The sequence below is a fragment of the Diadema setosum genome, chromosome 15 (genome assembly GCF_964275005.1).
Source record: "Diadema setosum chromosome 15, eeDiaSeto1, whole genome shotgun sequence".
Taxonomy (NCBI): Eukaryota; Metazoa; Echinodermata; class Echinoidea; order Diadematoida; family Diadematidae; genus Diadema; species Diadema setosum.
In genome coordinates this window covers 10,071,496-10,087,307 of record NC_092699.1, presented here as the reverse complement: position 1 = coordinate 10,087,307, position 15,812 = coordinate 10,071,496, and the positions used below count along the sequence as shown (strand labels likewise).

Below are 15,812 nucleotides of genomic sequence, written 5' to 3'. Positions count from 1 at the left end.
AGCCGCTAACCGGAGTATCGCAGTCAATACACCTGACGCAATTTCCCTGTAAATTATGGCCCCTTCTCCCTTTCGCTAGGAGACCCCCAACCCCAAGCATACAAAGAACTTTGGGTCCTTCTACCGAAAGGATGATTCCTAGCAATTTTGGTTGAAATCTGCCCATTGGTTCTGAAGAAGATGGAAATGTGATTCTCGTCACCTCCCCCTTATTTTTGCCCCTCCAAACTTTCACCCCTCTTGAAACCCAAGGGGGCCATCCTAAATATTGCCAGGAACAGCTTTATATTCCTCATCTATAAAGGTATCTACATGACGTGTATAAAATATGCCCTTTTCCCATGCATTTGACCCACATTTACTAACAACTTTGGGACCCTACCCCCTAAGAGTGATCCTCACCAAGTTTGATTGTCTGAAATCCGCCCACTGGTTCTGAAGAAGATGAAAATGTGCTTTTCCCCCTTGTCCCCCCTCCCCCCCCCCCCGGTCTTCAAGGGGGATACAGTATGTATTCCCATAAACAAATTATATTCTTCAGCGCTAAAGATATCCACGTACAACGGGGGCCACATCCCAACATGAACAACCTTAGGATCCAATCCCCTAAGGATGATCCTCACCAAGTTTGATTGAAATTCGCCCACTGTTCTGAAGAAGAAGACGAAATTGTGCCCCCCCCCCCCCTTCGCCCAATCAATCAAACTTTCACCCCTATCTAGGGGCCCAAGGGGCCATCTTGGGTCTTGCCATGAACAAACTATATTCTTAACATATAAAGGTATTTACATACAACACACCTAGACTGTATTGCTCTTGGGTCTGGAAAGAAGATTTTTAAAGTTTACTCCTTTTTTCCCCCTTGAGGGGTCTCTCCCTGGGCCCCCTGGGGGCCACATGCCCACATGAACAACTTTGGGTCCCTACCCCGTTAGGATGATCCCCACCAAGTTTGATTGAAATTCGCCCACTGGTTCTGCAGGAGGAAATGAAAATATATGTCTCCCCCTAGGCCCCCACCCCTCAAACTTTCACCCCCTCTAGGGCCCAAGGGGGCCATCTTGGGTCTTGCCATAAACAAACTACATTCTTCATTTATAAAGGTTTTTACATACAACATATCTAGACTGTAGGCCTACTACTTTTGGGTTTGGAGATTTTTAAAGTTTACCCCTTTTCCCTTGGGGGCCCTCCCCCTGAGCCCCCTAGAGGCCACATACTCCACATGAACAACTTTGGGTCCTTATCCCCTAAGGATGATTCCCATCAAGTTTGGATGAAATCTGCCCACCGGTTCTGGAAGAGAAGATGAAAATGTAAACAGTTTATGCACGACGCACGATGGACCAAGGACGATGGACGGCGGACGGCGGACGAAAAGCGATCGCAATAGCTCACTGGTTTGCTAAAAAAAAAAAGTGTCTTTTCCAGAGGATTACATGGATCAGTCCTTGTCATTTGTCTTTGATTGTTATCCTACGTGATTGACTGCTGTTTGAATAAGTGATCATTGTTTGATTAAATGGTACTGTAATAACAAATCTTACGCGTTTGTACCAGCAATATTACTGTTAATTAAACCGCCTGAACATAAATATATATATTGGTTCTTTTGTGCGATCATTCTCAGTGTGATTTTGATCGAAACAATATTTATATTTATAATGCTAGAGATGCGAGAGATCCTGACCGAAACGCATAAGGTGTATCAAAAAGCATATTATGTGGAAGAAGCAAAGTTTGAGGCGGACGTCAACGACAGGCCGAAATCTTTATCAAAGTGAAAAGTAAAGAACAACGTCCGCCTCAAACTGACTTTTTCCATGTGAAGAGTTTGTTCGCAAAAACCGATAAGTCCATATTTGCCAAATGGAGATATTTGCGATTAAAGGTCAAGAAAAATAAAGAGACTAATAAGAAAAAATTTGCTTCTTTTGACCATAACTTCAAAAATGTACCTTTATATGTAGTGACCAACATATCATTTAAAAGGTATAATTTTGTACTTTATGAAAGACACCGTACTTCAAAATCTAAAACATAGACTTATCGGTTTTTGCGAACAAACTCTTCATATATACACGTATGTACTTCAGACACTCCAAATATTTACTTATGCCCTGAACGGTTTGTGACTCGACAAAGGAAGAGGGTTCATATTAGCCCCACTTTGCGAGACCATCTTTGGCTCTTATAAAGAGGATGAATGCCTTCAAACGTGGAGTTCTTATTTTTATAGCGCCTGATGGCAAATCTTCATTCGACATCTCGGAGCTCCTCGTTCGGCATCAGTCAGCTCTTATCCTGAGATCAGCAAATCAAGTTCATTTGAGGGACTTTCTCAACCGCATAGCTTGGGCGCATTGGGGAGATAGAGCATTCTACATCTCTGCACCCATCACTGCAAAAAACATCGGTGTTAGATTTAACATGTAACACCGAACAAGTGTCAATAGAGGACCATACAAGCACACTCACAGGTGTAGAAAGCATGTTGCGATGGTGTTGAAAAGTGTTCACCTGGCACTTTGTGATGTTAATTTGACACTGTAGCTGGTGATATTTTTGACACCGACACCGCATGGTATCGATTTGATATTGCTGGTGTTAGTGCCAATGGTATAACACCCGCCCAGTGTCAATAGGAGATCAGTGCTACTGTCACTGGTCATGACTGTGGTGTGAGGAGTTCATGCCCTCCCTCTCTGGATCAGGAATGCAGATTCTTTAATATGCTTCATGACCTACATGAAGACTTACCTCTTCCCAGTCACCAGCTACACCTTCCCAACGGCAGTACCTAATCCCTGACTCGGGATATTGGAAATTAGATATTCCGCCAACATAATCATATTGAATGAACAGCTGAAATTGATGCATTTTAGATCAAGAGCCATGAGTGCCTTTCCATGGCAGACACGGGCGTTATACAATAAGCTAGTTCACAGTTAGCTCATGGGCACATTGGTACGTACAAATGATCTTTCTTTTTTTTTCTCAATTGGTTAGGCACTTCACTCATTTTCAAAGCAGCATGATGAATAAAGCGTGCCCGCAATTTATGGATTTCACGTTCAAACAAAGAATGAACTTATGCAGAGCAGGTGACAAGAATGGTCTGTCAATTGACACTTCGGCAGGCATTCATTTGATTGTTTCGTGTTGAATGCATAAACAAACTTTCTTTCTTTTTTAACCAACATTGCTAAATCAGCCATATATTTGATTCCACGTTTCCTCGTAACCTGACATACCATAGTTACCCAACAAGACAGTCTAAAAACTGTGTTAGCTCAGCAGACATTTATTTATACAGGTCCAAGATTCTGGAACTCCCTTAGTCCAGACATAAAAAATGCTCCTTCTTTGTATTCGTTTAAAAAAGATTGAAATCATTCCTCCTTAAGTCTTATGATGTAACAGAAAGAAACTAAGTTTGTTTGTCTATTTTTTTTAAGCATGTAGGTTTTGTAAGCACCAGGATGCTATTGATTCTTCTTAGGCATGTTAGGTCGCGTCTTTCGCGGCATTCCACATCACATCCCTTGCTTCCTTATATTTTATTGCGAACTTGTATACTATTACACGTGCCTTCACAGAACAGAAAATATGTTCCGCTATCAGCAATTTCGTTAGATGTCACTTTCTCGGTCGCTTTCAACGCTCTACACTTCTAATATGGCTAATAGTCTCTGTGGGCTTGATCTTTAATGTGTCGATTGATCTAGGCTTTTATTTTTAGTTGTCTCATCTCTTTACTTCTATTTCTGTTTCCTCTCTCTCCCCTTTTCCCCTTTTTTTTTCTCATTTCCCACACACTTGTAGTTAAGTTGTTCACCTATTTTTTTTTTCTCCTGTGAGGTGCCCACATAGTACAAGCACAGTCTTTTCAGTGAGTACCTCCACTTTTATTCGCAGAATGTATAAATATGTTTGTATGAAAAATGCCTCACTTTGTAATGACTACTGACAAATGTTTTTCTTTGCTATCTATGTATCATTCCTTCAAACGCATGTCGAATTTATACTTTTTGTACATTCTGTTGAAAGAAGTGAAAATAAAACCTTTGAAATGAATTTAATTGAATTGCAATAAGCCAGTTTACAGTTCCACTTTGCGCATGAACAGAAAAAAGGTCATTCGTACGATCAGGCATGTTTGGGTTTTTTTTTTTTTTAATTCACTGAGATACGCATCCCTGATGATATGATTATTCATGTAACCCGTATAAATGGTGCTTACTAATAGTAATGGTTCCAGGTTAGCATGCCTGTACAGTGACGGGGCATTATACTGCACATTACTTGAATATGAGACGGTTCTGAAGCAAATAATTTTCACACAACAATAGATATATAGTGTACTCTTAAATGAATCCCAGAAGAATTGGAGCAATTATCCCCCAGCATTCCCACTGATTCCCACTGATCAGCTACTAGCCATCCCCTTTAAAACATATAAAGCAACCCCACCGCCAGAACGATCAGGTCTATTATTCACAAAAACATTATATCCTTCAAGCGAGAAAGATCGTTTGGGGCATGAAGATAACCACGTTTCAGTGAGTCCTATTACTGTAAATAAAGGGTTATTTGGGTTATCCAACAATAATGTATTCGTGTTATTAACTGTAATTCATCAAAATGCTTATTCAAACTTCTTATATTCAAATGTATCAACGAAAATGTGTCTTTACATAAACCCTTACTAATTTCTTTGAATTGATTCATACTGACATAACTACATAATGGGGCTTGGGTTAAATCATCAAAATCATACTGCATTTCTTCACCTGTTGAATTCATATTATCGGCAACTAACTTATCATAAAAAGATGTATGCGAATTAGAGAGTACGTCATCTAAGAAATCATATTCTGGTGTAGTAGGTCTAAACAGATCAAAAAACTCATCGTCCAATACGGAATGAAAAGGCACAATTATCCCTTCAGCCATTTTGAATAAGAAAATCTCTGACAAGATATTGTCCGCGCCATTGATGCTAACAGGGAGAAACCAACATAGGCATAACAGAAAAGTCGACGCGACAGATACCGCACCAGATTCTGCGCAAAGTGAGATAGTAGGCTGGCGCCATGTGTGACGTGTGGTACGTGCCTTTCACAGGCATACAAACAAGATGTTTGGGCTAGTTGGCTGTCAGCAAAACCAGGGGTGCAGATAGAGTAATTAAAGACAAAGAAATAAAAAAAAAAAGCATTGAACAGTCAAGATAATATAGAACATGGCTAATGTCTCTGTAGGCTTACACTTCGTTATAAAACACAACATACGTAGAAAAGAAGAGAACAAAATGTAGTATAATACACATAATGGACATTTGATCTTACACGATAAAATACAGTGACAGGTAAATTTCTCGTATAAGACGAGGATGTAATCCCAGTTGCAGGTAGAGCTCCCGCCAATTAATGTAAAAAAAAAAGGATAAAAAATAAAAAATCAACAGTTGATTCATAACGAGATACACGAAATGAGGTAGGTCTTTGTGATAAAGAGAAAAAGAAAGTGGGGTAATTGATCAAGAGGGTGAATAGTGAGAGTACATTGTCAGAGCACCTTGTATTTTTGAAAATTAGTGCGGCGGGGAAAGTCTTGCCTCAGTGGATCGTTGAAATTACAAACACATTCACAGGTCCCACATTGTTAGCCATGAGTGTGTGGCGCAAATACGGAAGAAAATGAAACAGTAAAGGTATAATGTTGTTGGCAGAAAAAAAAAAAAAAGTTTATCAGGTGAACGGGCAACAGACGTGGTGGATACATGAATTAAAACAAATTCAGAAACTGCATGTTTTGGATTTATAATGTGCAGGACGACAACAAAATGAACCCAAGGGCTTAGGAAGGATAGAGATTTGGGGAAATTTGACGTATTCTCTGCTGAGTAACAACAGCAATAAAAACAGAAGATCAGGAGAACTCTTAGGACAGAGAATACGGGATAAAGAAAGAGAAAAAAAATGTGCATATAACATTAATAACAAAGCATGTGAATTTGAGCATTCTATCGACGTGTTGACATCAATCAATAAACGATTATTATATGTACATCAATGTGCAGCTGTTATATCAATCTGCAGCTGTCATAATATAGACAAACGCAAAAGGGAGAGTGCCCGAAAATTTGTGTGCTCTGTAACTTACCGTAACTGTTTTGGTATTGACAGCATGATAAATTTCTTGAGTTTCGTTTTCCTCTTAGCGATAATATATACATATTTTGACTACACGTGGACTGCGAATTACCTATCATTATCTATGTTCAACAGACAAACAGAATAGCTGAACAGTGTAACAACTTCTTGAATATTTCCTGTTCTTTTAAGGGCATTGTTTACCATTCGCAGATGAAACAGTAACCCAGTATTAGTATACTACAAAATAGTTCTGAAATGTGAGTTAGGGATAGAAACAATCAGTGTAAAAAAAAAAAGTTAATCAGCATAATCAATGTTAAGTATCGTGAAATAAACAAAATGTGAACGATAGTATAATGAAATTGTTTCTAAATTAAACCGTCTACAGTTATGGTTTAATGAGAAAATATTGATATCTCCTTTTATAGGCTTTATTGCAAAATTTTGTATGGTAAAAAATGTTTTGGAATACAACTGATCTACACATATATATACATGAAAATGTGATAACTCTTACATTTTTAAATCACAATGTCTATTCACAATTTAGATAAATAGATTTGTGTGTTTGCCAGTCAAGGACTGCATAGTCATTGTATTAGAGCCATGGCATTGACACCTTATAGAATTGAGTCTTTGGTTACATCACAATATCACATCGTGAAAACATATGAAACTATAGAATTGCATTCACCTTTTTTTTTCTATATCACATCGCGCTTTGATAAAACATTTACCATTCTATATAGTTTTATAAGCCATGTGAAATATAATCATAAGTGTATTTTCTAATCATGTAGATGCACATGCTATAGCCTAGCTACAATTCCTTTCGTCGTGTAAATGAAATGAAATTGAATGAAATAAACATGTTGGGTATTGTACCAATAACACCTGGAATTGCAAAATGCTCCAAACGTTAAACGACAAGTCCACCTTCGTATCAATATGGATTAAGTGAATGCAGCAATACTATTATATAACACATTATTGAAAGTTTTGGGCCAAATCGGACAATCCGTTCAAAAGTTATGAATTTAAGTTATCTGTGCAGTCACTGCTGGATGAGAAGACTTCAGTCTATGATGCTACATGCGTACAACGATCATAAGGAAAATATAAGGAAAATATAAAGAGAATTTCACATTTTTGGGGGGAAAAGTGCTCATTTCATCACTCTGTCACTGATGTACATGTATGTTGAGGGTAATATTATTCCCCCTGCCCTCTGAAAGAGGCAAGTGTTAGTGTTCTTTTATTATACGAGAAAACTGAAAAATATGTTGAATTTTCTTTATCTTTATATCGTTGTACACATGTGACATCACAAGCTGTAGCAGTCTTCTCAACCAGCAGTAACTGAACAGAAACTTCAAAAATTCATAACTTTTGAACGGGTTGTCCAATAAACTGATTTTCCTCAAACTCTCACCGATGTGTTCTACTAATATTGCTACATTCACTCAATCCACATGTCTATGAAGGTGGACTTGTCCTTTAATAAGAAGTGAAACGAATTCAAATTAGCTATTTAACTTGCCATATGGCTGTAGAGGCACGATATTGTGTTCCGTGACTATGACTGACGCGAAAATGCACACAATTGTGAGTCCAAGAAAGGAAACAAAAATCCATTGCTGTTTCGGCGGCATGGTATAATGGGTGTCCACTGCCTTCGGAAGAATATCAGTACACCTCCAGAGAAATTCTTACGTACGAGTCGAATTTGTTTAATTACACATAATATTTTCCTCTCAACCGCGTCCGAACCTCTGAATCGCCGAATATTTCATAGGTAACCGTTATACTCGCCACTTAGAACTGTCGATTCTATGGTCAGGTACTCACACACATGAACGACTAGTATACTCTGGTCTTGAAGTAAGGTTCACAATTCGAGAAAAGCATCTTGGAATCTTTTGTGATGCATTGCATACGGACATCAGCTGGTAGGCTTAAAAAACCCATGTGAATTTCTTTGCTTCTCCAAATCATTTATCCGCCATCCCCACTGGAATAATGTCACCGCCGTATTTCGCGATCATTAGTGTCAAACGGGCTGCCAGTTGTCAGTAATGAAGGTAAAGTGAACAGACATGAGAGAGGGCGCCTTTTCAACAATAAAAAAAAAGTTTTCATTTAGCAATTTCTGCAAAATAATGACCTACGCAAACAAACAGTGTGTGTGTGTGTGTGTGTGTGTGTGTGCGCGCACACACACACAGTCACGCACGCACACACACACACACACAAATATGTAGGCCTACGCATATCAACAAAGATGAACCTGTGTTATAACAACATATACCGGCAAAATTTCAGAAACGAAAGAAATCCTCTTAAAATTTAGCTTGCAAAACTTAACCTTGCAGTCCTCGCAATCTTTAATAATAAAATATGCACTGATAATTATGTCTTGAATAAGGTAATATCATTGTCTCATCTCCTATTTTTTAACTTATCCCTATATCCTTTATGACGAATGCAAGTCTCCCTGGTAATGGTATTTTTTCAACCAGTGTGCCAAAGAATGTCATGATTATATTCATGACCTTGCAACTCTTCAATATAATATGGAAATCCAAACACCATCACCAGAGTACTCCCTGGCCTGATTATGATTTTTTTTCTTTCTTTTTTTTTTTTTTTTTTTCTCAATTCGCCGCGGCGTTGTCTTGGACCTTTTGGGACATGCATGATCCCTGGTCTTTGGCCCCGGACGTGTGGCCAGGTATACTGAACGTGTAAATATGAAAAACTTTCTCGCCCACACTGAGGGTGATAAAAATCATTAAAGGGGTACATCAAGCATTCGTTTAATCCTCGACAGTTTGGTGCCAGGTAGTCTCGGGTCTACACCTTTTCCGGCTCCTTTCTGCATGGGGTCCAGCCGCAGGTCCAGGACTATTATCTTGAGATGATGCTCTGGTCTTTTCTTGTGGCAGTTCCAGCATTGTCTTCCGGATGGACGCATGAGTTCTTAACCAACCATAACACAATCAATTCCCCACGTCGGGTCAAATAGGAGAGGGGGAGGGAAGGAACGAGTCAGGTCAATTTTGAGATGATGTTCGGGTCTTTTCGCGCGACATTAAGTCTGTCCAGTTTCATTGTCATTTTAAATCAAGCATACTTGTCTTGTCCTCATGATAGACGCATGTGTTGTTAATCAACCATAACATAATCAATTCCCCATGTGTCGTCAAACGGGGAAACGGAACAAAGAATAGTTGTGACAATTTGAAGAATTCATAGTGCAGATGTGCATATTATGATGAATCAGTACATTCTGTTACCACATCATAATTTGTTTCTTTTCTTCAAATTCAAATTCAAATTCAAACTTTATTCTCACTTTCTTCCTTCAACAAGGAAGGAATGTACAAGAAACATTATTATGAATTTGACATGCGAATCGTTGAAAATGTACATAACCAAACAGGATTAACAACATGTTCATGTCTACATGATCAGTACAATAAAGATACATACACTCTATATACACCCGGAGAAAAAAAAAAGTGGAGGTACCCACTCAAAAGACTAAGCTTGTAACATGTGGATACCTCTGAGGGAAAGGGGGAAAATGGGGTGAAAACTTTTAACTACAAAGAGTGCGGGAAAGTGGGGAAGTGGGGAATAGAGAAAAAAAAAAAGAAAGCAAAAGTGTGAAAAAAGGGGGACAAAAAACAGGGAAAAGAGGAAGAGAGAGAGAGAGAGAGAGAAGCCAAAAAATTGTTGATGCATACACCAAGGGCGAAAGCCCACTCCACTTCTCTGGAGTGCCTCCCCGAAATACCCACCGTGTGATTTTGGCCATAGGCAGCTCTATGACCTGTATAACTTCCAAAGTCTGCTGTAACACTCTAATCCTTTCATATAATCACGATTTCACATAATTTTGGTAAAAGTAATTATTTTTTCTGTTATCTGATAGCATGGTGTGTTTGCTTTTTACCGCACCTTATGCGCAAATAGTGACATAGCATGTCCTTTTGTGCTTGTATTTGCCTGTATTCAGCCTATAGACCTACGCAGCAAGCAATGGTGTCTGTAAGATACCACTTGCTGCTTCGGCTTTGAATATTTTATTTCTTTTTTAGTTTTTCTTGTAACACGTACATTTAACTTTGTCTTCTGTCAGAAATTTTGCATTACTCATCTTGCGTTCCAATTCAGTACTTAAGCCAAGATAAACGTATTACAAAGAAAAAAAAAATGCACACAGTTGACACAGACATTGGACTTTGAACAGTTACCGTTAGTGCACCAGTTTTCAACAGGACCCAGATTTCGACACCCAGCAGATAATTCTTATAAAATTTTATACTCAATACAAACGTCTAACTTCAGCAATCAACCAAGTTATCAATCACATTTCTAGTCTTATATAAACACCGTTTGTCACTTGTCATCATAATCCGACGGTAGAATATTAAAGGCGGGCTCACACTGTGCGATTTTTACTGCGATGCGCGGCGACGCGACAATGAGCGATATCGCAGCCTGTTGCAATCTGTCGCAGGTGCTGCGATGTATACCGCACACTGTGCGATTTGTGGCCTACGATTTACACCGTGCGCATGCGTACATCGTACATTATGGCACCTGTTCATCGTAAAGAAAGGTCACCATGAATAAAGTCACTCGTGACTTTTTTTTTTTTTTTTTTTTATCGACGTTGGTTTGAAAAGTACATGCATGTTCAAGCTTGCTTTTTTCATTATTCTAAAGTAACTACAGAAATTACTAGATATAAATCGAATAACACTGTATATTCTAAGAAATAAAGTTAATAATGATAGAAAAAAGAAATGCCATATTTTGGTATTAATTTGGATCACTGCCTGGATCAAAGTCCCCCCCCCCCCTTTTTGGGGAGGGGGGGGGGGGGTTACGAGGTTGTAGGATTCTTGATCATTGGAAATAGTCATTTACAGCATATTACGCATATTTATGTAATTATTACAATGGGTAGAGATCAGAGTAAGGGTGAAAAAGTACTGCTTGGTGGAGGTCTGTATTCTCTAAGTGCTTTTCTACGGCTTTGATAGTGGAATTCTAACATTGTGGTTTCTTAAACACATAAAATATTGTGCTAACATATTTTTCTGGTTGGCCCTTGAAAAATTCACTCTTGTTTTGTGTATGTAATTACCATCCAGATGTAAGGGAATCACACTTATTTACAATATATATTGATTCACAAATAAAAATGTGACAAGAATAAAGATAATGATATATTCAAGTCATTAAATTAAATCTGAAATATAGACATATTGATCACAATTAAAGTCAATTCAATAGTGTTTATTTCCATCATCAAAAAAGAAAAAGATAAGATGGTACAAAGCGGTTCAAGTTGTCGATTTGTCTTTCTATATCATGACTACAGCTGTATGCTTCAATTAGTTCAATACAGTTGTACTGTCAAAAAAAGGCAAAAAATGCAAAACTAGTAGGAAAATCAATATAATTGTGCTGTACAATTCATATATACATACTGCAGTATCGATGTCATAATTCTTAAAAGTATCAAACAAAGTGACAAAAAACATCAACTTCCATTTCTTTTCCACATAAACAATTAATAAATTCAGTCAACTTGAACATCTACAAGAAGTTCAGCTCAAAGAGTTACCATTACAATTTGCATGAGACAACTACCTATGCCACTACAATTTCCCAAATAATGTTGCAAAAACAAACAAACAAACAAACAAACAAACAAACCTCAGAGAGGAAATTGCTGCAATCTAACATACTCTACAAGCAATGTTTACAGTTACAGTTTGTGTACAAAGGTACATAAACACTTACTGTAAACATACATTGTATTTTGAAAAATGTCAAATTGAAATGATCATACCAGCATCCGAAGGGCTGCTTTGAGATGCACTAAATGTGCTACTGGTCCTAATCCAGATTAATCAGACACTGCATACACTGCAAAATACTGTGGCAAAGCAGTCATTTGAATTGAAATTCCAACTGTGTGTGAACCTTGTCAATTGTATACCTTAATAATGTAATATCGTGAACCTTGTCAATTGTATACCTTAATAATGTAATATCATTACAGGAGATCTCATCTTCAACATTGTCCATTTTCTGTCCATCCCAGATTATGTTGGTGCCTACCTTAGGCATTCTTTACAAGAAGAAGATGTGCTGGTTAAAATGTGCGGAAGAAAAAAAAAATAAAATGTTCAAGGCTAGAGTACATACGTATGTAATTTTGGTTACACATTTTACTTTCCAGAACTGACTTATAAGCAAGAAATATACAATTGTGTTACCAATAAATCAGGAAGATACAAATGAATGGACATTGAATTGCTTTGACTGATAAGGGTAAGTGGCAAATTGTAGCCTACAATGTAGCAAATACAACTATAACAATTTGCTGACTGAAACTCTCAGATGTTGAGTCCAGTAATAAATGTTATCCATCGATACAGATAGAGGTATGATAAAAAACAAGCAAACAAACAAACATAATTTTGTGCAGAGGGGGGAGATCAGCAGTTAAAATATGTATGATTGAAATACCATGCAGCATTTATACGGTAGCATATATATGACTGCATAGGAAAAAAATAGCTATCTCAGAACGCTGACTGCTGCATTCACATTTCTCTAAATTCAGAATTGCAGAGAAACATGATTTCTTGTTTGCAGCTCTAGTACAACTTATTGCAATGATACATGTGCCATTCTCCATTTTTCTAGCTCAAACATTTCTGGCAATACATGTATCATTGTCAGACTCACATTTCAATACGCTTAGACAAGGGCGATGAAAACACACTGTGCAATTCCATCATTGTGCAATGATTATTAAAAGCCTTGTTGATGCAGACTGGCATTATTAGGGTGATTAATAAGTTTACAAAACTAAGTTGTTCAATGGTCAAGTTAAACTAATATTAGACAACTTGCAATAAGCTCTCACTTCCACAAAGGCCTAAGGTGTTTTTACTCTGTGCAGTCCTGTGAGTGACGAAGAAATATGATGTCATGTCACTACCACTTTTGCAACAGTGCAAGTCATATACAACAACTTCAAGGTAAAACATCTCTTGAACTTCTGAAGTTTTCCATCGATTCAAAAGAAGTTTTGCTTACATGTCCAGCTCACTGCAAAGTGTGTTGCCGTGGCAACAGCACTAATTGCCCTCAAAGTTATGTAACGGCTTTAAGAACAGCTTTCTTCCCCAGTTTTCGAGCCATTAAAACAATGTTTGGCACACATGTTGAGTTTAATGTAAAGTTGCACAAAACATACATTTCTTAACAGTAGTGGAAAGAGTGTTGCTATTGTCTCTGAACATTGTAATGGTCCTCACAAATCAAACAAAAGCTTGTGGAATTTTTCCCTCTCCAGTTTTTCAGTGATATAAACAAAACATGGTACATTTGTTGTACATGATTTAAAGTTGCGGGATACATTTTAAAGAGAAAGGGAAAGTGCATTGTCGGAGCAACAGTGCATAATCGCCTTAAAATCATGACAAAACCTTGCACATTGAAATTCTTCAGCTGTTTGTTGGTATTTCAGAAAAAAAAATGACTCACGGTGATTGCATGTAAATTTAAATTTTTCGAGAGTAGCTGTGTTTATATTTGGTGGGAAAAAAGAAATCAAAACATTGTAAGTTGACATCAAATGCATGTAAAATTCATGGAAACTTGCACTGGTCCAACATAAAGGAAAGAAACAAGTCAATATGTCAGTTTCTTCAAGTTCCACCTTCTGGACTGCCTGCTGTAGTAGCTACCACTTTCCTGCTTTGTAAAGTCACATTTTGTTTCCAGTAAGTCCCAGAGAGACAGCAATGTCATCCCACACCGATCTTGCAGTTACAGGTGTAAGTGTTGAGGTGAACTACATGACAAGGGCTAAACAAACACAAAAAAGAGAGCAAAAGGGAGAAAATAGGGGAAATATTAATTGTTACAAAAATGCATAACGTTCCCTGTGAAGCAAATATTTGTAGTTTAGGATGCCTCCAACTTTCCGCCCATTTGTTTACAGTGTTTACAGCACTTGAACTACACACATTAGCAACTGACAACCACAGTTGAGTTATCGAGTTGAGTTTTTATGAAGTTCCTCGACCATGGAATTGACTGTGGAATTTTATTTTCTTGAAAAAGTAAAAGAACAATGTGGCATGTTTTTATTTTATACTTGGAGAACTTAGGCCTGAAAAATCCTTTTGACAGTGATCATAGACAAAAAGAAGTATCCCTGGATGATAATTCTTTGAATAAAGTCTACTCAACAATGTTCTTTGAAGTATGTAAATCAAATTTGAGATTTTCAGGTACACCCCAAATACATAAATATGTTGCACTTGTCTTTAGAGAGAAAAAAAAAAACAACAAGCATGTTTTTGTTTTTCTTTCTCTCTCTATTTTAGAGGTAAAGCAAACATTTCCATTAGTGCATCAGCAGGGTACCTACTGCTGATAAAATTTTGGTTTCCCTTGCTTCTTGACTCCTTATCTTCTTAGGTTTTGCTTTGACAGGTCCTGCTTCTCCTTCTCCTGCTCCTTATGTGTAGCATTTCAGCCTTTGACCTCTTGCTGGTAGAGTCTTTATCATCTTGTAATTCCTAGTAAATAGGAGAAAAAGAAAAAGAAAAAAAACACACAAACATGATTACATTGTACATATTACATTGAATTAGAATGATGAAGAGGGATGCATTCCCCCTATGTCTTACAATGGATTCATTCTTTCAAAGAAATGATGTTTTCATTTATTTCTAGAAATTGCTTACAATGACTTTATTTGAAGTTCTATAAATAAAGTATTCATCACTTTTAGGCTAGCATGAATGAAAGTTTTATTTTCTTCAAAATACTGTAAAAGACAATTAAATTACACTTTTTGAAATAATTTCTTTCTTGCTCTCAACTTAAAGTTTTTTTGGTTTTTTTAAACTGTCAAGCCACCATAAAAAGAAAAAGAAACTGATGTACTCACACATGCAGTCACATAAACATTTTGGAAAGTATGAAAAAGTGTTTATTTTATCTTCTAACATATATACTGTACCTCAGTCTCCAAAATTGGTTAGTGATCCTCTTGGCATGTTTGTCCTCAGAAATTGCAGGTAAGAGAGGGATTCATGTACTTCTGCAGGACAACCAGTTGCCAGCTGCTCTTTTTCTGCTCTTCCTTTTCAACATTGAGACAAGCCTCCAGTATGAATTCCTTAGAGATTTCATTTTTATTCAGACCTGTTTAGGGTGACACAAAGGGACAACTATTTTTAGGCATTTATGATAATCACAGTAGACTCTAAATTTACCATTTGGGTAAAAAGGAAAACATTTGGGAATGTATCTAGAGTTAAGAAACACATATAGTGATAAACAAATTTATTCAACTATTCACCATTGTTGATCATTGGACATAGGAGAAGCACTTGCATGTAACCAGGGAGGCGAGACAAGAATAACATCATAGAGGCCTGTACATAAGTGCTTCATAAATTCATATATCATAATCATAATTATTTCAGTCATTTACTAAGGTCTAAGGGCTCAAAAGCTTAACCAAATTACACTATGCATTACATGTAGTGTACGTTTAGTACAAGTATGTCAATATATTGTTGTCAATATGTCAACAACAAC

General features: G+C 37.3%; 1 protein-coding gene and 1 long non-coding RNA gene across 2 annotated transcripts in view; both read right to left on the bottom strand.

Annotated features, from left to right (window-relative positions):
• LOC140239056 (alpha-2,8-sialyltransferase 8B-like) overlaps positions 1-15,812 on the bottom strand; it is a 39,725-nt gene that overhangs the window by 11,760 nt on the left and 12,153 nt on the right. The window lies entirely within an intron of this gene.
• Positions 13,508-15,358, bottom strand: LOC140238953 (uncharacterized). The gene is made up of 3 exons (XR_011901940.1): positions 15,229-15,358; positions 14,632-14,782; positions 13,508-14,063 (listed from the first exon to the last, which is right to left on the bottom strand). It is a non-coding gene; the product is annotated as an uncharacterized lncRNA (long non-coding RNA).